General features: G+C 42.7%; 1 long non-coding RNA gene across 1 annotated transcript; it reads left to right on the forward strand.

Annotated features, from left to right (window-relative positions):
• Nucleotides 1-3,246: 3,246 nt before the first annotated feature.
• On the forward strand, nt 3,247-19,793 carry LOC117027508 (uncharacterized). The gene is made up of 3 exons (XR_004423935.1): nt 3,247-3,485; nt 18,503-18,729; nt 19,493-19,793. It is a non-coding gene; the product is annotated as an uncharacterized LOC117027508 (long non-coding RNA).
• The last annotated feature ends 419 nt before the right edge of the window (nt 19,794-20,212 follow it).

Raw genomic sequence — 20,212 nt, forward strand, 5'->3', positions numbered from 1 at the left:
GGAGCCACGGCCCTGTGTCCTTCCTCTGTCCCATTCACCCATTCACTCAAAGAAGAAGTCCCATAAACCTCTTCTTTGCTGTCACTGTGGCCCCTGGTGCCCTCCCTATTTGGACGCATCTCGGACCCATTCGGTTTCATCTGTTCCCTCCCTCGCTGTCCTGTTTGGATTCCTTGGCAAAGTTCTCAAAAGTGCCTGATTCCCTTACCCTCTTGACCTTCCCCTGTATCTTCCCAGATGACCCTGTCATGTACTCCTGATCCCAAACTGCTGAATTCTGTTGAAGGGATTTGTGCACCAAAAGTAATCGGACCCACTGCCTGTTCCTGGTCTCAGACTCTAGCTATGTCCTCGGCCATCTTCCTTTAACTCCATTTTTAGCTCCCTATCAGATTCCCACAACAGCTGCTCTGAATCTTTTCCACTCTGCTCAAGCCCTGACTGACCCTGCTACTCCTCACCCCAGAGCAGACCACTTTCCTAGACTGGCTAAGAAACACACCCCTCCGTTATTTTCTTCTTCCTCACTTCCTCTCTTCTTTCCTTTTATATGGATAATTTCTTATTCTTTCTTTCCTTTCATCCTGTTTTGGGGAAGAAATATTTCTTACTCTTGCTAAGGCTAAGGCTTCTGCCTATGCCCCTAGCTCTATCATGTCTTCTTCCTCTGTAATCTTGCTCTTTTGTTACCTCTCTTCATCTTCAAACCCCATTTTCTCTGAGCCCTGAGTTTTTGAGACTTACTCTAATTTCCTTCACCTTAAAAAACAACCAGTAACAAAATTCTTACTGTGTCTCTTTCTCCATCCCTCCATTATCATCTTTCTCATTCTCTCAATCCAGGTTCCACTTTCCTCCCTTATCCTCATGACCCAGTCAAACTGAGCTAATGTCCCTGAAATACGCTTGCTGTCTCTCTCCTCCCTGGGAGGCAGCCTTGTGAAGTGGAAAAAGCACTGATGTGGGAGTCAGCCACACAGGGATTTAAATCCTGTCTTTGCACCATATGTGTTAGAAAATCTTGACCCTCCCTTGGCACACTATTAATCTTTCCAAGCTCCAGTTTCCTCCTCTGGAGAATGGATGCACCTAATCCATTGGGTTGCTGTGAATACTACATGATTATACTTATAAGTGTCCAACATATAGTTGGTGCAAAATGGAAAATATTCCCTTCTGTCCCTTGTATCAGCTCATGATGATTCCTTCACGTAGTATACCTTTGCTTTCTTCCATCTGCCTGTCGAGTTTTCATCTCTATTTCAAGGCCTACTTCCATCCTTTCCTCTCTACCTGCTGGGCCCAACTTCCTCCAGTTGTTTTTTCTCTGAACCTTGTTCGTCTGTTGTGGTCTGTCCTGCATCAGGATGTATCAAAATCATTTGTACATATTTCTCTGGCCTCTCATGAAATCAAGAGCCTCTGCGGGCAGGGGTATTGAATTTATCTTTGGATCCCTCTAGAGTACCTATCAGATTTCCTTACATGTAACAGCTATTCAGTAAATGTTAAATTTGAAAGAATTTTAAAAGAATTGCTTGCTGCTAAGTATCTCTTTATAACCTAAAAAAAAGAGAAAAGAAAATTAAAGCTGATCTCTTTCTCACCCATGGATATACTACCTTACCTTGTAGAATTTACAGTGAAATGGGGATTTATAATGTAAATCAACGTAAAGACTTGAAAAGACAAACAAACAAAAAAAACCTCTTAATGATGACCATCAACAAGTCTAGCCTGATTTTTGTGGTTCTTCTGCTACCTGGAGGTAATTATTTGCCTTCTGGTTACTAAGGTCCTCTTTTGATAAGTAATTAAGATATTCCCCACTTGTTGGAATCGATAAGTTTTCTCATGTGGTAGAAGAAATGGTAAGACTAGCCAATATCTAAGATTCCTTCCAGCTTGAATAATCTATAACGCAATGCTCATATGTTGCAAGTGTGACATAATTAAGACACTCATATATGAAACAAAAACACATAGACACAGACAATAGTTTAGAGGTTACCAGAGGGTAAGGGGGGGATGGGGGTGGGAGATGAGGGTAAGGGGGATCCAATATATGGTGATGGAAGGAGAACTGACTCTGGGTGGTGAACACACAAATGGGATTTATAAATGATGTAATACAGAATTGTACACCTGAAATCTATGTAATTTTACTAACGATTGTCACCCCAATAAACTTTAAAAAAAACACAAAAACACTCATATATAAAACTGCCCAAGGATGCATTTCATATTTATCCTGTAATGAAAGTTCTTTGAGGAGCACTGTTTTCTGCATGTACACTGACTAAGTTATTTGTTCATGCAATAAGTATTTATTAAGCACGGAATGTGTGCCTGGTTTGGTGTTGGGTGGTGGGAATGCAATAATGTCTCAGGCCAGGTCTCAGCAGGGCTGCTGGCTGGCGTTTGGCACGCTCTTCCTGGTAAGGGAAGATCCACGGGGTGGGCTGTGGGCTAGGCTGGGCAGGGCGGCTGCTGGGGCTTAGTGGCTATCAGGAGGACAGTCTGAAGGGATATTCTTCAGCAGCAGCACCTGCCCCTCCTGGCAGGACCCTCCACGCCGTTACTCTGGTTGTGAGTCTCTGGGCTTGTCACATTATCCTCAGGCAGCCTGAAATGCCTCCTGCTGTACACGGCAGCTTCCCTCAATTCATCTTTCAATCTGGAGGATTTACAAAGCTTTATACCATTAAGAGCAAGATCTCAACAGCATGCCGTATGGGAAAAACATGTTTTGCTCCTGTCCATATACGTATTAGTGTGTAAGCTCTTCTGGGCAGGGACCCATTTTATGTGTCACGTTCTCTGTGTAAAACTTCATTCCCTCACAGGGTCGATGTTTCAGAAATTTGGGTCTATAACTTCACCTGAGATCAACATTTAGGAATTAACACCTGTTCATGGCTAGTGGTGAGCTGTCCACATTTTATAGTGGGGCACATGGGTCTGAATCCTATCTTACATGCCCCAGGAAAACAAAAGACGGTGGAGGAGAGCATGCCTGTCTTATTCAGAGCCAAGCCCTCTTCCTGGCTTAGGAGCAGCACGCCGATCTCAGAACCATGGCTTTAAATCCTGCAGGTGCTGAAGGTTAACACGGAGGACAGGTAAGGGGGAGGTTGTCCACGTGTGTGCTCCCTGTACCTGCCCACATATCGGATGGGGGTGCCTCACTGGGGGATGGTTCAGAAAGCACACAGACTGCCTCTAAGGACAGCAATGTCACAATAGGGCCATCTGGGGACCGTGGATGGAAAGGGATATGGGGACTCTCTCCCAGTTCTGCCGTGGTGATTTGGGGCCAGCTTATGAATCCCTTTCTTCTCTCCTCCTGGCTGACCCCTGAACTGCGGATAACCTGTCAGAAGCCTGTATGAGAAGACTCAGTTCATCACTTAGGTTTTGATGTAGAAAGAGGTTACAGACAAAGCAGAGAGGAGGGGCACGCCGAGAAGAGGAGACCGGGAAAGGTCTGTGGCCCTGCTGGCTTCTCTAAGTGTTTCAGGAGGGGGAGGGCAGAGTACAGTGGGGAGGGAAGAGGTGACACGTGGCACTGGAAGCTTTCCAAGGCAGAGTCTCCTGGTTCTTGGACAGGCAGGTCCTCAAATAAGGAGTCTTGAGGCCACCAGCCTATATTTCTGTCACTGGGCCTCATCTACCCCAAGTAGTAGATCTTTTCTGTGTTTGCAGCAAATTTGGCTAAAATCTCCCTGCATGTTTCCAGCCTAAGTAATCCTGGCTCACATTTGGGTAGGGTCTGGCTGTTTCCCAAGCCTGTTCACATTTGCTCTCATTCTCATTTGATTTGATTGTACAACAGCTGTAGCTGGTGGGCAGGGTAGGTACGTATTACTCATCCCGGTTTATAGGTGATGAATTTAAGGCTCCAGTCTATCTTCATGATGAAATCCTACAGAGTGCCACTGGTGTCCAAACTACCTAACTTCTTTCCTTATACTATACTGTCCGTGTAGTAGAGGGACGGTTAGTAGGACACTTCAACGGATGTGTTACCTTGCAGATTCCAACATGTAATTTGACAGAAAGATAATAATGACTAGCCCAGGTTAAAATGGACACAGCCTGGGGACAGGGAAGCTGAGGGCCTACTAAAGAGGTCATGACCCTCCCCCCTGCTAGAGGGGATCCCTCCCGCCATGGTCAGCCCAGGGCATTTCCCTCACTCTTGAAGAGAGCAGCTGATCTCAGAGTCCTCTCATCTCTGACAAGCCCACAGGTTTAATCTGCTTTAGGGACACAGTTTGTGACTCAGCTAAGTGAGTGCAAGTGCCTTTTATCTTTGAAGTTTTCTTAGCTCCTCCCAGGGGACCAACAAGAATGAAAAGGGAACAGCAGGGGGTATCGTATCTGCTAAATTTCTGACCAGCCAAAGAAAACTTTACTAATAACCAACAGAAAATACTGGCAGCCATTATCAAAAATTCATGGGGAAAGGGAGTCATCACTTTGTGAGGGGTGTAAATGTCTAACTAGTACATTGTTTTGTACACCTGAAACTAATAATAAAAAAATTCAGGGTGAACAGAATGGCTTAATTTGGCCAGTTGAGAACAGTTAGGGATTGAAATAAAACAGCGGATTAGGTAGGATAAATAAATCATCTTATGTTACCTTTCTCTCTCTGGCCATTTTATCAGGTGTAATTTGGATGTTGCTGACGTGCACTCACTAAATATATTGCCATGTGATCACATGAAATTTGAACTCATAAATATTGTGATCATAGAAATATGCAGTTTGTTTCAATTATTATATTACATTTCCTATTTTAATGTAATATGGATTTTTGGTTGGAAATAAAGATAAACACAGTCATAAATGTGCTCTTGAGGACAAAAAAGAGATGTTGCTTATCTCTCTCATAAACTAAAAATGTGACCAACACTTGTTCTGCTTGTCAATGAAAACATCAGAGACAAAATCAACCATAGACCACTTACAGAGAAAATCCAGGAAGGCCCACAGCTGGCAGGTGGATTCTATTGGCCTGTTACCCATGGCGCCAGGTGGTGACTGGGCGAGATAGATGCTCGTTCTACATTTAGATTTGCATATCCAGGAAGTGAAGCAAACAGTACTAGCACCATAAGAAACTTAGAGCAGAAAGTATTTTAATTAGGACCCCCTCCTTATGTATCATTGTTAGAATCAAGGAATTTATTTTATTGCAGGTGCAATGCAATGGTATGCTGTGAAAAGTCATGTATAGTGGGCTTATCACATTCTTACCACTCACAAGGCAATGGCTATTTGAAATTGGAACAGTTGTGGGGAGGAGGGAGATAAAGGACTAAAGGGTCAGCTTGCATGGTAGAATGAATGAGTGTCGACACAAAAAGTACGAATTGAAAGTGAATGAAAATGTCAGTTGCTACTATAACAGGATGCAAACTCTTTTAACATCTTAGACAATTTAGACTAGAAAATCGATATGTTGCTAACTGATCTTAAGATCTGACTCAACACTCAGTTTCCAAAGTGTAATGTTTTAGTGTAATGTGTAAATAACTTCTGGAGTCAAAGTTTGCTCATGATTCCAAGGCTCATGTGATGAGAGTAGAACTGCTACCCCCAACATTTCAATAAAATCAGTTACTCTGGGAGAATGTAGCCAGAGCTGGTCCAGGAAAAGGAAATCTGAGAAGGTAGTCTTGAATACTAACTTACATTTTATTTTATTATTATATTTTCAATTTAAAAAAACTAAATTTGTTGGGATAACATTGGTTAATAATATTGTATAATTTTCAGGTGTGCAAGATTGTAATTCAACATCTGTGTACTCTATTGTGTGCTCACCACCCGAAGTCTAGTCTCCTTCTCTCACCAGACATTTAATCCTCTTTTACCCACTTCGCTCTTCCTCCACCCTCTTCCCGTCTGGTAACACAATTCTGTTGTTTGTGTCTATGAGTTTGTTTTTGTTTGTTTTATTGCTTGTTACTTTTTGTTCTATATTCCAATTATGAGTGAAATTATATGTGTTTTGTCCCTTCCATCTGGCTTATTTCACTTAGCATGATACTCTCAAGGTCCATCCATGTTGTCACAAATGACAATATTTCATCTCTGTTATGACTGAATAGTATTCCATTGTGTGTGTGTGTGTGTGTGTGTGTGTGTATGTGTGTGTATATGTATCATATCTTCTTTATCCATTCACCCATCAATGGACGATTAGGTTCTTTCCATGCCTTGGCTATTGCAAATAATGCTGCAATGAACATAGGGGTACATATATCTTTATGAATAAGTGTTTTAATATTTTCATGCACAGAAGAGGAATTGCTGGATCATGTGGTAGTTTTATTCTTTTTTCAAAAAGATTTTTATTAAAATATGTCTAACATACAATATTATGTTAATTTCAGGTGTACACCATAGTTATTCAACATTTATACAGCTAAAGAAGTGATCACCATGATAAGTCCAGCAACCATCTGACACTGTACCATGCTATCACAATATTACTGACTATATTCCCTATGCTGTACATTACATCCTGTGACTTATTTGTTTTATGCCTGGAAATTTGGACCTCTTATTCCCCTTCACCTTTTCCCCCCTTTTAAAATTTTTCAATTACAGTTGACATTCAATCATATTTTATATTAATTCCAAATGTACAGCATAGTGGTTAGGCATTTGTATAATTTAAGAAAAGGTCTCCCTGACTAGGGTTTCCAGGCGGGAATTCTCACCTGTTCTCAGGAATTTTTTTTTGCTTTCCTGTTCCCAAATCCTGAGAAAAGTTGATTGGGAAATCGGGAAATTGGCTCCTTGAACCCAGCAATACCCACAATGGGAAATAAACGTACTGCTTACAATGTATCTCTTAGACATTTTTCCTATTTATCGCTAGGGTTTCCGGGTGGAAATTCCCACCCATTCTCAGGAATTTTTTCGCTTTTTTGTTCCCAAATCCTGAGAAAATTTGGTCGGGAAATTGGCAAAATCGGCTCCTTGAAGCAAGGGGATCTTGAACCAAGATCGGCTGTCACTTTGTGGAAACGCTTCATTGTTGAGAACAGAAAACAATTTATATCTCGGGATTCGGGAACGGGAAAGTGAAAAAAATTCCTGAGAACAGGCGGGAGTTCCCGCCTGGAAACACGATCCCTGATTAGTCTACTACCCACCTGGCACTATCCATAGTTATTACCATATTACTGACTATATTCCCTATGCTTTACTTTACATCCCCATGATTATTTTGTAAATACCAGTTTGTACTTCTTAATCCCTTCACATTTTTCACCCTGCCCCCAACCCCTTCCCATCTACCCTCCCCCCAAAATCTAGTACCCATCTGGCACCATACATAGTTATTATAATACAATTGACTATATTCCTTATGCTATACCCCACATCCCCATGCCTGCTTTATAACAACCAATTTATAGTTAATCCTTTCCCCTTTTTCACCCACCCCCACAACTGCCCTCCTTATTGGCAACCATCAAAATGTTCTCTGTATCTATGAGTTTGTTTCAGTTTTTTTTTTCCCTTAGATTCCACATATAAGCCAAATTACATTGCATCTGTTTTTCTCTGTTTGACACCCCACTCGGCACAGTACCTTCCAGGTCCATCCATGCTGCCGTGGATAGCAAGAATCCATTGGCTTCCATGGCCCAGCAATATTCCATGGTATATATGTACCACCGCCTCTTTATTCATTTTTCCATCGACAGACACTCAGGCTGCCTCCACATCTTGGCCATTGTAAACAATGCTGCAAAGAACATATGGATACACACATCCCCTAGAAGTAGCATTTGGGTTTCATCGGATAATTACTCTGAAGTGGAATTACTAGATCCTTCTTTGTCTCTTGTTATAGCTTTTGTTTTGTCTACTTTGTCTGATATATGTATTGCTACCCCAGGTTTTTTTTTGTTGTTTGTTTCCATTTCCATTTTCATGAAATATCTTTTTCCATCCTTTTATTCAGTCTGTGTGTGTTTTTCAATCTGAAGTGATTTTCTTGTAGGCAGTATGTATAAGGGTTTTTGTCTTCTTATCCATTCAGCCTCCCTATATCTTTCGATTGGAGCATTTAATCCATTTACATTAAAAGTAATTGTTGATAGATATGTAGCTATTGCCATTTTATTATTCATAATTTTGATTTTTTTTCATCTTAAAGAAGTTCCTCTAATATTCCTTGTAACATTGGTTTAGAGGTGATGAACTCCTTTAGCTTTTTCTTGTCTGAGAAGCTCTTTATCTGTCCTTTGATTCTAAATGATAGCTTTGCTGGGTAGAGTAATCTTGGTTGTAGGTCCTTACTTTTCATCACTTGGAATATTTTGTGCCAGTTCCTCTGGCCTGCAAAGTTTCTGTTGAGAAATCAGCTGACAGTCTTATGGGGGCTCCCTTATAAGTTACTAGTTGCCTTTCTCTTGGTGCTTTTAGGATTTTCTGTTTGTCTTTAACCTTTGTCATTCTAATTATAAGGTGTTTTGGTGTGGGCTTTTAGTCATTATTTCTTTAAATAGGTTCTCAATCCCTTGTCTTCTCTCTTCTCTTTCTGGTACCCCTATGATGCAAATGTTGTTTTGCTTGATGTTGTTCCAGAGGTCTCCTGTCCTCATTTTTTGGGATTCTTTTTTCTTTTTGCTGTTCTGATTGGGTGTTTTCTACTACTTCATCTTCCAAATCGCTGATTTGATCCTCTGCTTCATCTAGTCTGCTGGTAGTTTCTTCTAGTGCATTCTTCATATCAGTTATTGTATTCTTCACTTCTGACTGATTCTTTTTTACATTTTCTATGTCCCTTTTTTATGCTTGATATCTCTTTGTTGAAGTTCTCACTAAGTTCCTTGAGCATCCTTATAACCATTGTTTTGAATTCTCTCTCTGGTAAGTTGCTTGCCTCCATTTTATTTAGTCTTTTTTTCTGGATTTTTCTCCTTTCATTTGGGATGTATTTCTTTGTTTCCTCATTTTGGCTGCCTCTCTGTTTCTACATATTAGGTAGATCTTCTATGTCTCGAAGTCTTGGCCAGGTGGCCTTATGTAGTAGGTGCCCTGTAGGGCTCTGGCACAGTCTCCCTGGTCACCTGCATCAGGCACTTCAGGAGTGTCCCTTGTGTGGGTTGTATGTGTCCTCCTGTTATAGTTTAGCCTTGATTGCTATTGGCACAACAGTGGGTGGGATTGACCCTCAGGCTGATTGGCTATGAGGTTCAGCCATGTTTATAGCTTACAGGCTGCTGTACAGGGGGCTTACCCCACTGAGTGGAATTTGCCCCAGTGAGCTCTGGTGTCTGTTGAGACTGCCCTTTGGGTATGACACTTGTGGGGCTAATTGGGTGGTATTCTGCTATGGTCAGAGCCAATTTCCAGGTATGTTGATTCTCTTAGGAGGGGCTCCAGTGCTGGCCCAGGTCACCCACTGCCTGTGAACAGCCAGGGACTACCTGGTAGGAGCTACAAAGTGATCTGCAGTGTTCACTGACTGTGCTAACCCTGAAGGCAGGTGGGCGAGGCCAAGCTGCAAACCAAGGATGGCTGCCACCAGTACCAGGCCTGGGGTAGCTCCATAAAATGCCAGACACCCGAGGCCTGCTGCCACCTGCTGACTTCCTTAAGGTTTAACTACTGCTAAAGCCTCGTGTGGTATGCAAGTTTGGTGAGTCAGGGTCTCAGGGGGTCACTAGAGTGGGAAGAGTTGTAGTCACTAGGTTAATGTAAATTCTGGTTTGGTGTCAGTGCTGAGCCTGGATCTACTTACCAAAGTCTCAAAGCACACTAAGGCCAGTTGCCACCTGCCTGGAGCTGATAGTTTCCCAAAGAGTGCAATTTGGGCAGAGCTAGCTGCTCATGCAAAGTACCTCTGGTGTTGGGCGAGTTGGGTGGGGGTGAGGGGTGTCACGGTGAGTCAGCAGGGTGGAGCTAGTGGAGCTCACCAGGCCAATCAGAATCAGATTTGGCCATGTGAGGTTGGGCTCAACACAGGAAAGATGGCAGCCGCCTGCCGGCTGCATGGGAAGAGAACCCCACCAAAGGAAAATGGCAACTGCCCTTCGGCCCTCACTATGAAGCCACACACCTCAGTCTGCCCTCCCCTCCGCCCCCGTATGTTTCTGACAGACTCTGAGTTATTGCCCCTCAGCTGGAGCCCAAGATGAGTGCCTGAGAGTGAGAGTCTGTGTGCGGGCTGTTTAAGAGGATGTCTGCGTTTCCCAGTCTTCTGACTCACCTGGATGGTTAGAATCCCCAGTGTTTTTCACAACCAGATGGGGGTGCTCCTCTTCCCAGCACCAGTGCTCCAGGCTGGGGAGACTGGATAGCCGCTGGCGTCCCTCGCTCCTCTGGGGGGGACCTCTGCGGCCAAGATATCCCTCCCGGTTTTCAACCGCCACACGGTGGTTTGGGGCTAGCCTGGTTTGTGTCTCCACCCCTCTGACCAGTCTCGATATGGCTTCTTCTTTATATCTTTAGTTATAAAACTTCTGTTCAGGTAGACCAGATGACGCTCCAGGTTGATTGTTCTATAATTTAGTTGTAATTTTAAAGTGTTGAAGGAAGGAAGTAGGCACAGTGTTTATCTACTCTGCCATCTTGGATCTCCCTAACTTACATTTAAACAAAATGTTTATTAATCAGTATCCATTTAATCAGAAATGTCAATTAGTAAGAATGTTTGTATATGCCATTTTCTTAGAAGACAAGGCAAATAATCACAAAACATTTTTTTAGCAAACAATAAAATGAACAGCAACTATCATTTGCTGAGTACCTATTCTCTTTTTAGGTGCTTTGTTACACAATAAGCACATGGTAGATATCGTATCCTCTTTACATATGAGGATGCTAAATTTCAGAGGTTAAATTATCTTGGCTAGTAACAGGGCTAACAATAGGAAAGACTCTGATTTCAAAGCCCATGTTTCTTTTTGCTCAACTGCCTCTGTGAAATGTTTATTTAGAAAACTCTCCTGTAGGGTCCATCCATGGTCCATAAACATTTTAACTCAATCTCCTTTGGTTTTTACAGATATATATATATATATATATATATATATATATATATATATATATATATATACACACACACACACACACACAAAAATATATGTATATATACGTACATATCCATGTATATATGTATATACATACATAAACACACATACAGAGGGTGCCAAAAACATGTATACACATTTTAAGAAAGGAAAAAACTATTAAAATTGTGATACTCAATATATATCAATAACAAAAGATGAATACAAGTCACGCTTGACTTCTGCAATGACAAGAGGTGCTCAAAGTGGTTACCATCAGTGTCCAGACATTTCTGATTACGGCGAACTACTGCTTGAGCAACGTTGACCAAAGTGTCCACTTGTACACATTTTTTGGCATCCCAGGTATATCTATGTACACATGTGGAATTGGAATGTAAAGGAACATGTCACCTGTTTACTGTAGACAGAGCCTTCCTGGGAGCATTTCCTTAGTCATCAAATTCTTAGGTTCTGATGAAATGTTATCTAGGGGGATGACTCATGCTAACCAAACTGATTGATCAAACGGGTCTTGATTTGCCAATTAAATGTCAGCAGAAGTGATAAAATTCACCAAGTTTCTTTCTCACTGTGGTGGTGGTTATAGAAGCATGTTTTGAGATGGAGCCTCCAGCCTGGGGTCCTGAGTGTCTGCTGAGCTGACCTGTGGTTGGTAGTAGAGGGAGAGGGAAGTAACTTGCCATTTAATCAACAGAGGTGATGGAGTTGTTTTTTTATGTATATAACCTAGCCTCTCCTGACTGATACAATAAACTGGCCACTCCCTTTGATATAGCAATGGTTAAAAATCCCGTTCCAAGCAAGTGAATGAGAGGTGCACTTCAGCTCAAATAAGCTTTTTAATGTAACTTACATTAAAATCTCAGTGACCTATAATCCAATTAATGAAAATTCCATTAATTTGTGTACTTACTACTCTCTTCAGTGTGCTAATCCAAGCTGCCTTCATCTGTGGATTGTTGTAACATCTCCTTCTACTTTTCCCCCTGTCTACCTTTGTCACACAGCCTCCTTCCCTAGCCCATCCTGGGGTGTACCCTTTACAAAATTGTGTTTTTACTGTTTTCCAAACTGATATTTTAGATAACAGTATATTGGGAATATCTTTCTAGGTCGGTGAAAATAATCATTTCTCACTGAAGAAACATGGCTTGAAAACCAGGGCCAGTCATTTGCCCAGGGCCCTTCCTCCTAGTGGGCTATACCAAAGAGAAGGGCAAGTGGTGACTTTTAGAACCAAAGGGACAGAGTCTCTGCTGGGAGTATTTCCATCAGGCAGTGGTGCTCTGGGAGATTGTCAGACATCCTGACCCCTAGCCCAGTCATCTGTGCATATAGTGCATCTAATGCTTACTTAACTAGAACATGCCTTTCTGGTTAACTGAAATTTCACGGTACACTCTATTTTGTAATAAGTCCATAGTTGCATTCCTAAGAAACCTCAGGTTATGAAAAAGTAAATTAAAAAAAGAATTGCTTTGATGGTAAAAGCAAAAAAAAAACAGAAAAAAACTAGAAATGTTCACACTCACCATAATTCAATTATTTTTCTTGTGGGATTTTCAATAATAAAGGTATTTCATAGATATATTTTGTTATTGAAAACTTAAAGCTATGAACTGTTTAATCAAAACTGATAAAAGCAATCCTAAGTATCACAGAGGAAAGCGCATATGGCATATAAAATGGAAAATAAACTCCCTGTTTCCTGATTTGTAAATCAGGAAAATAATCATAGCCCAGCTCACGATCATGGCCACCCATGGTAAGTAAAGGAGCAAGATGGTGCCTGAGCAATGGGCCCCCTAACACACGTGTGCCTGTGACCAACACTCAGGTTTTGCTGTTCCTTGCATGGTGCCAGTGCCTGGTTGTGATCACATTAAAACCAAGCCCAATAGGTGTAATACAAATCATGTTCCCCAAATTACCACTTTATTTTTCGTTCACATTAATGGAAATGTGCTGTAGGGGCTAGCCCTATACATATAGTCACTACGACTTTTGTGAACCAAGACAAGCCAGTGACCAAAAAGAACACGTTTTTACCCTTCCTAATGTGGAGTGCCAGTCTTTATTTCAAAGAGTCCCTCAACCAACAGGCTGCAGGGAAGTATACGCCATGAACATCACCGTGAACATGACCCTGTGGTCCTCAGAGCTGTATTTGTTGTCCAAAGAGGGAGAGTACCTGTCTGTTGGTAAAATGGCCCACTTACCAGCCTGTGTCCTTTTCATTTGGAATTGCTCCCACAAGGATGCATTCCAGTCCACAAACCAAGTGATGTCTAGTGTTTTATTTGAAAGTAAGCCACTGAATGAGGGATGGAAAAGAGGGAGAAGGGAGAGAGAGAGCGAGAGAGAGCGCAAAAATGAATGAAATACATTGAGACAATCTTCGTTTGTACCCCAAACTGCAACCTTCAACAGAAATATTCCAGAAAAGTTATAGGAACTTCTTCTGATCTTGGGAACAGCACTATAGTTGAATCTGAAAACCATCAAGGGGGAAAAGATTTTCCTCAGGAGACAATGTTTGACACAAAATCAATAAATGTGCAAGAGAAAGTTTACTTTTGATCCAAACTTAAGGGAGAAATTGGGCCCATGGCACCTCTTGGTATTATAGAGGCTATCCTTGTCCGGAGGAGTTTGGAAAAAGCTACAGTCTTCCATAGGCTTCTGGGTTTATCATTTGCCATGAAAATCATTAATCTCATTGCTGAAATTCTGAGTGATTTGAGATGAAGAATGTTCACTTGAACACGTTTTACCCGCAGCCCTCTTCCTACATACATCTAAATGCCTCCCGCTGCTACTGGGCCACAGGTGCCGTGAACTTCTGGCTATTCCACAAATTAATCTGAGCAGTCAGGATCATTGTTAGGAAACTCTAGCAGGCAAATAACTCGAGCAGGTCTGAGACAAGTTGGTGTAAATTCTGGCACGGGCTGGCTCACCTGTTGTGTGATTAAGTCATGGGGTTGCCGCTTGTTCTCTTTGGGACGAGGCCAGGCAGCATTTGTTCAAATGAAAAATAAGGCTCTTGTGTGTTCAGTGTGACAGTATCAATAGAAACGGGAAAACAGATTCCTGTAGAAGAAAAGAATGAAAAAGTGGGCGGTGGAGATGATCCAGCAGCTGTATTGAAAGGTGTCTTAGTCAAGAATGGCTTGGTGGCAAGAAACAAAAACCTACTCAGCTTGAGTAAAGAGAGATCTGTTAGATGGTGTCAGGAGCCCAACTGAAGGAAGTAGAGGCTGACATCATGGGAGCTGGAAAATTGTCCGCAGCTTCTCATGCTGTGACCCACATGCTCTCATCCCTTGAGCATGTCTGTTTCGTTCCTCTTTCTTTGCAGACTGAGTCCTTATAAGGCTTCTCTCCATTACATGGGCTTGATGCAGATTTGGGTTGTCGTGGTGCTTGGAGCGCTTTAACTCAAAGTAATCTTACAGCTTAGGTACCCAGTAGTTTCTCACAGATCTGACTCTGTTAGGAAGTCTTTAGGCAGGTATCTGCCATTGGTCTAATCACCTGTGGCCAGATGGTGGGGTCAGAGGTCGATTTCCTCTCTCTGGCTGAGCAGGTATGGGTAAGTTCTCTGAGAAACAGGTAGAATTGGGGGTAGACATAGTAGATGGAGGAGATGATAGATGTTTGCAGGATAAAAGCTTGCCATGGGCACTGACAAATCAACATAGGTCAGAATAGACACCGGCCATAAATAATAGCATAGCTGGACGCATCCTTAGTGGTGCTTGTATGGGAGATATGGGTTCTGAAAAGGGCAGCATGCAGGATGGCTGTGGATTCCAGAGAGGACAGGAAGGCAATATAGCCAGAAGGGGGTTAAAGGGCTGCAAAATGCATAAAAGAGTTCAGTGACAGAAAGTCCTAGTGAAAACATAGATCAGGAGTTTGGAGCTTTGAGAGACCAAAGACGGCCTCTCTAGAAAGATGGCCCTAGAAGAGGCTGTGATTGTGGGGGGCCAGTTGGCGCTATGTTAGACTTGGATGGGGTCTGGGTTGCGGCCATGCTGGGTATGATATAAAAACACCTCAATAAGTGCCACATACATGGATGGTGTTATGGGCTGAATTGTATCCCCCCAAATCCGTGTGTTGAAGTCCTAACTCCCAGGACCTCAGAATGTGACTGCATTTGGAGATTAAGTCTTTAAAGAGGCAATTAAGTTAAAACGAGGTGATGAGGGTGGGCCCTATTCCAAAAGGACTGGTGTCCTTGTAAGAAAAGAAGATTAGGGACAGAGGGAAGATCACGTGAAGTGAGGACACAGGGAGAAGGCGGCCGTCTCCAAGTGGAGGAGAGAGGCCTCAGAAGGAACCAATCCTGCTAACACCTTGATCTCTGACTTCCAGCCTCCAGAACTGTGAGAAAATAAATGTCGTTTTTTTAAGCCACCAGATGGTGGTACTTTGTTATGGCAGCCCCAGCAGACTAATACAGATGGCATGAGGAGAGGGCTTAGAAGCAGCACTGGGATTCAAACAGAAGGCCAACCACATCCACCTTTGCCAATGAATCATAGGGAGTGAAAAGGCAGCAGGAGGAGGAGGGTGTACTTTTCAGGAAGAGAAAGGAGGCTGAGGAAAGAGGTGAGAGTGGAGAGGTCTGCATCAGGGAAGATGGCCCACAGTACATGGGATCAAGAGATAGGAGACAGCTGGGAGGAGGTGATGGGAGAACCAAAGCCAGGCGAGGTGGTCAGGGTGGGATGACTGTTAGGGTGGTTTAGGCAGCAGGGGTAGGAGACTAAGTACCTTGTCCCACATACAGGATGCAGATGACTGATGTCACAGAAGTATTGGGGAGCTCAGACTGCCATGTTCGGGGCAGAAAGGGAGTTAACACAGGCTTGGCAGGATCTTGTAATTGATGGAGGAAGCGGAGTTAAAGAGAACACACACGCGCGCACACACACACACTATTTTGTCCAAGGTGAACTCAGGGATTCTGGAACAAGAGGAATCCTAGGTCTTGAGTCAGACTGACCCCTGGCCAGGGAGCCCAGTGCATGCCCAGTCTAAATAAGGAGGTGTGGAATTCTTTGGGGTGCTTGAATGTGACTGGACCCTTAAGGACTATTAAGGTCAGGCTCTGCACCCCCACTGCCTTGGAGTAAAACCAATTTCTGATTTGAGTTTTTGCTTTCTGCCAAATTACTAAAGTGTAGGCTCTCTCCTGCTCTGATTCTGAGGCCTAGGCTGCTGAGGGCTGGTCTTGCTCAATGGTTGGCTTCAGCAGAGGAAAGAATGTGGGAGCTTCATGAAGTCTTTGAGAAGTATAGTTGAAGATCAGTAACTGATTCCTGCAGGATTTGGGAGAGGGCAGTCTGGCCTAGGGGCGGGTTGGAACATGAGAGTGAGTGTCGTGTATCTTGGGGATGGGACCAACATGAATTAGGGTTGTGCCCTTTGGTCCAGCTCAGCCATATGCTCGGGGCTCATTGCATGGAACCACAACGTAAGTAAGGCCATTGAGAAACAGATAGCAATGCATTGATAGCTTACCACATAGAGGGATACCACCAATACCACTAGAACGTAAGCTCCATAGGTGAAAGGACTTTCTGCTGTATTTCCCAGTGCCCATAGAATTGCCTAACACGTATTGGTGTTCAGTAAATACTCACAGTCGTGGAGCTCAAATACATTGTTAAGAAATTTAATGACTTCCATGCTCTCCTGTCCTCCTGTCCTCCCCCCAAAGAAACTGACAATGGAAATATAGAGAAAAATCACAGAAGAGGGACAGAATGGCTAAAAAATATGTTCAGTATCACTTAGAATTGAGGAAATGTGAATTAATATAATAATTATATGCCTCTTTACAATGATCATATATGCTATTTTGAAATTAGCAAAGAATTAAAAGATAAGACTGAATGCTGGTATGAATGCAGTGAGATAGTCTCTTATATATTATGTGGGAGTGTAAACTGGTATAACTTTCATAAAAATTCATTGATAAATGTGTATCAGAAATTATAAAAATATTCAAGTGAGTTGACCCAGGAAGATTGTGATTGTAGTTTTATGGCTAAATCTGGACCAGGTCCACTTCATTAAACTGAATTCTCCATTACAGGAGGGTATTTGCGATGAAACAGCAGTGTATTTTTTGAGAAAATATTGCTGGTAGAAACAGTGAGGAATTAAGACAAAGTGAAAATGAGAAATCTGGACAAATGTTCCTGACCACACTGTGTGTGTGTGTGTGTGTGTGTGTGTGTGTGTGTGTGTGTGTGTGTGTGTTTTAAATGTGGAATAAAACAACCAGAAACCCCCCGAAGACCAGTTATCAATTAATTCAATTAAGTACTAGTGTGCCCAGAGCTGAGATCAAATTATTCCTGATTATATTTTACAATATTTTACCAATGTGCTTTTGCATGACTCAAGTTCATGCCACTAGAGTGCTTTGCTTTTAAAACATTTTAGAAAGCATTTAGCTAACACTTACAATTAAATTATATTAACAATTTATATTTGGTGTAATGTCTTACAGGTTTTTGGTTACATTGTAATCTTTTGACCAAGGCGCTTTAACAGGGCTTGGGTTTGGGGTGAATGCCTAGTGACACAATATTTGCCTCATTGCACTTATTATTTTAACACTAACAACCTGTGTTTTATTGTATAGAAGTTTCAAAAATAGTAGTGCATATATAACAGTGATATGGAAATCTTTTTCTATTCAGAAATGAGAATAAATGTAAAATATCAATCCTGATCGTCTTATTAACTATGGCCTGTGTGTATATGTGTGTATCTGATAAGACTTGTGGAATTCATTTGTTTTTAGATTTTATTTGATGGGCAACTAGGAATGCTTTGAGGCTAAGTCATTGTTAATAAACCTCTGAGTCACAAATGTCACACACCTGTCAACCATGAAAGGCCCTTTCTGTCTTGGGCTGCTGTGATGTCACTTTGCTTTATTTTGAGTCTAGCATGGCTTCTCTTTCTAGCACACTCTCTAGAGATTAGTCATTTCAGCAGGAATTCCCCCATCAACATCTGCTCAAAAGGCCTCAGAGTTACGTGTGGGAGAATGTGGGACACTGCTTTGAAAACTGCAAAGGGTTAGTATGTGGATGGTGGCAAGGGGAGCTGGGCTACCCCACATAAAGGACAAATGCAAGGTTCAATACCTCCACCCACACCCACTGCACGTGTTCCTCCTCAAGCTTGTGTTTGCTCATTTTCTGAAGGCTTCCAGAAGGAGCCTTCCCAGGGAGCTCACCTCCTTTTTCTGCAAGACCCTGTGACACGTGGGTCAATAAGACGTATTCCGCGCCTTTGAGGAGGTCACCTTCTGGGACACAGATCACTTACCACCTTGCTGCTTTCACAGCCTCACCTCCCAGCTTCCTTTACCCAATGTAAACTGGCTTCTCCCCCCTCAGGAGGTGCCACTACCCAGCAATGGATGAGACTTGGTGGCCTCCTTCTGGGCCTGTCCTGCTTGATGTGTGTGACAGGAAGTGCACCTGAATGGGAGTCAAGAGATGGGCACTGGGATCTTAACTGGGTTCCATTAGTCCTGTCCTTTCATTCCCCTTCTCACAGTCACCAGTCATTCGTCTCAAGCCCAAGCATGAGCTTACCTCCAGCGCCTGTGGTTGTTTATGAGGTATGTTACCAATTTTATTTTTAGCGTGGCCCTCCCTCCCCTTCTTTTATGTTGGCTTCATTCTAACTCTACGCCTACTTGCTGTTCTCTAAATATGTATCGTGTTTTATGACTGGGTCGTCACCCAATCTGTAAACTTGGTCCATAAGCTCCCACCTCCCAAATTCCCACCTCTTATACTGCTTCCATGGACTTCTTTTCATTCTTCAAGGTCCAGTTAAAAACTTATTATGGCAGCTTCCCTGACCTTCCTTCAAAGGCAAGTTTTTGTGCCTAATACCAAGTTACACAACCATGCTGTACCATTTACAATGCACTACACTTATTTGCATAGTTGCTTATCTTTTTCACTGAATTACACGCCTAATTCATTCATTTAACCTACTCTCTTTTCATGCCTTGTGTTTAATAGATGCTTAATAAAACTTTGTCAAATATAAGTAAATAACCCAACTCTCTACTTCTTCCAATTGACTACAAGTGTCTCAGGAACAGCCATTCTGTTTTTCCTCTTTGTTTGCTCCATTGAACTCAGCACAGTGCCTGCCACGTGGTAAATACTCAGTAAGTGTTGAAAGTGGTAATATATTTAAGAAATCCTGAATAAAGCAACATGCAAAATTTGTCAGGCAACATTCCATGTCAGGGGTAAGGTAAGAGAAAGATGGTTATATTACCCATTTTTGGGGGATGAAGAACCCGAAGAACAGAGAGAGTGCATTGTGGGCACAGCTCTTTGATTTTCTAATTGTGCTACTTCTAGTTCTGGATGCTTCTGAAAGTCTCACCTCAAGTCGTGCAGAAGTGCTGGGTAGACATCACCACATTCCTCACGGCCTCACCGTGAAGAAGCCAAGGGCTCTCGCCAGCTGACCACGTCCGTTATGCAAATACTCCCCAGCACCTCCCACACCCCATCCCCCCAGAAGGGCAGGTGCTCTTTTGGGTCCCACAGCTCCTGCTGTTTTTGCACCTCTGGAGATCAAAGTGGACTCTGGGTTCAGTGTAGCTTTCCTATCAGAACAGTAGGTGCTTATGTGACTGACATGATATCTCCATTAAAAAGCATTGGTTCATATTGTTGAGGATTTTTTGTTTTTTGGAACCACGTTCGTTCACTCAGTAACATTTAACAGAGTTTCTGCTGCTGTGTGTCAGGCATTCTGCTAGGTGCTGGCTTACAGTGATGGATAAGCTAGGCATGGGGCCTGGTCTCAGGGGCTCCCAGACCAGTGGCTACCGTGCAGGTGGACTGTTCTGCCATGGAGGAGGGCAAAGCACAGAGGGACGCGAAGGAAAGGCTGGGCTGGGGCTGGAGTGGGGGTGTCACTTGGCCTCTAGAGCCTGTTGTCTGGACTGGATGACTCAGGGCAGCCAGGCCAGAGACGTAGAAGGAAGCAAGGAGGAGGTTGATGGAGGAAACGTTTCAGAGAAGAGGAAATATTCAGAATGTCCCTTTGTCTTCCCACATGGCAAGATGATA

This window comes from Rhinolophus ferrumequinum, chromosome 9, assembly GCF_004115265.2.
Source record: "Rhinolophus ferrumequinum isolate MPI-CBG mRhiFer1 chromosome 9, mRhiFer1_v1.p, whole genome shotgun sequence".
Classification (NCBI taxonomy): domain Eukaryota; kingdom Metazoa; phylum Chordata; class Mammalia; order Chiroptera; family Rhinolophidae; genus Rhinolophus; species Rhinolophus ferrumequinum.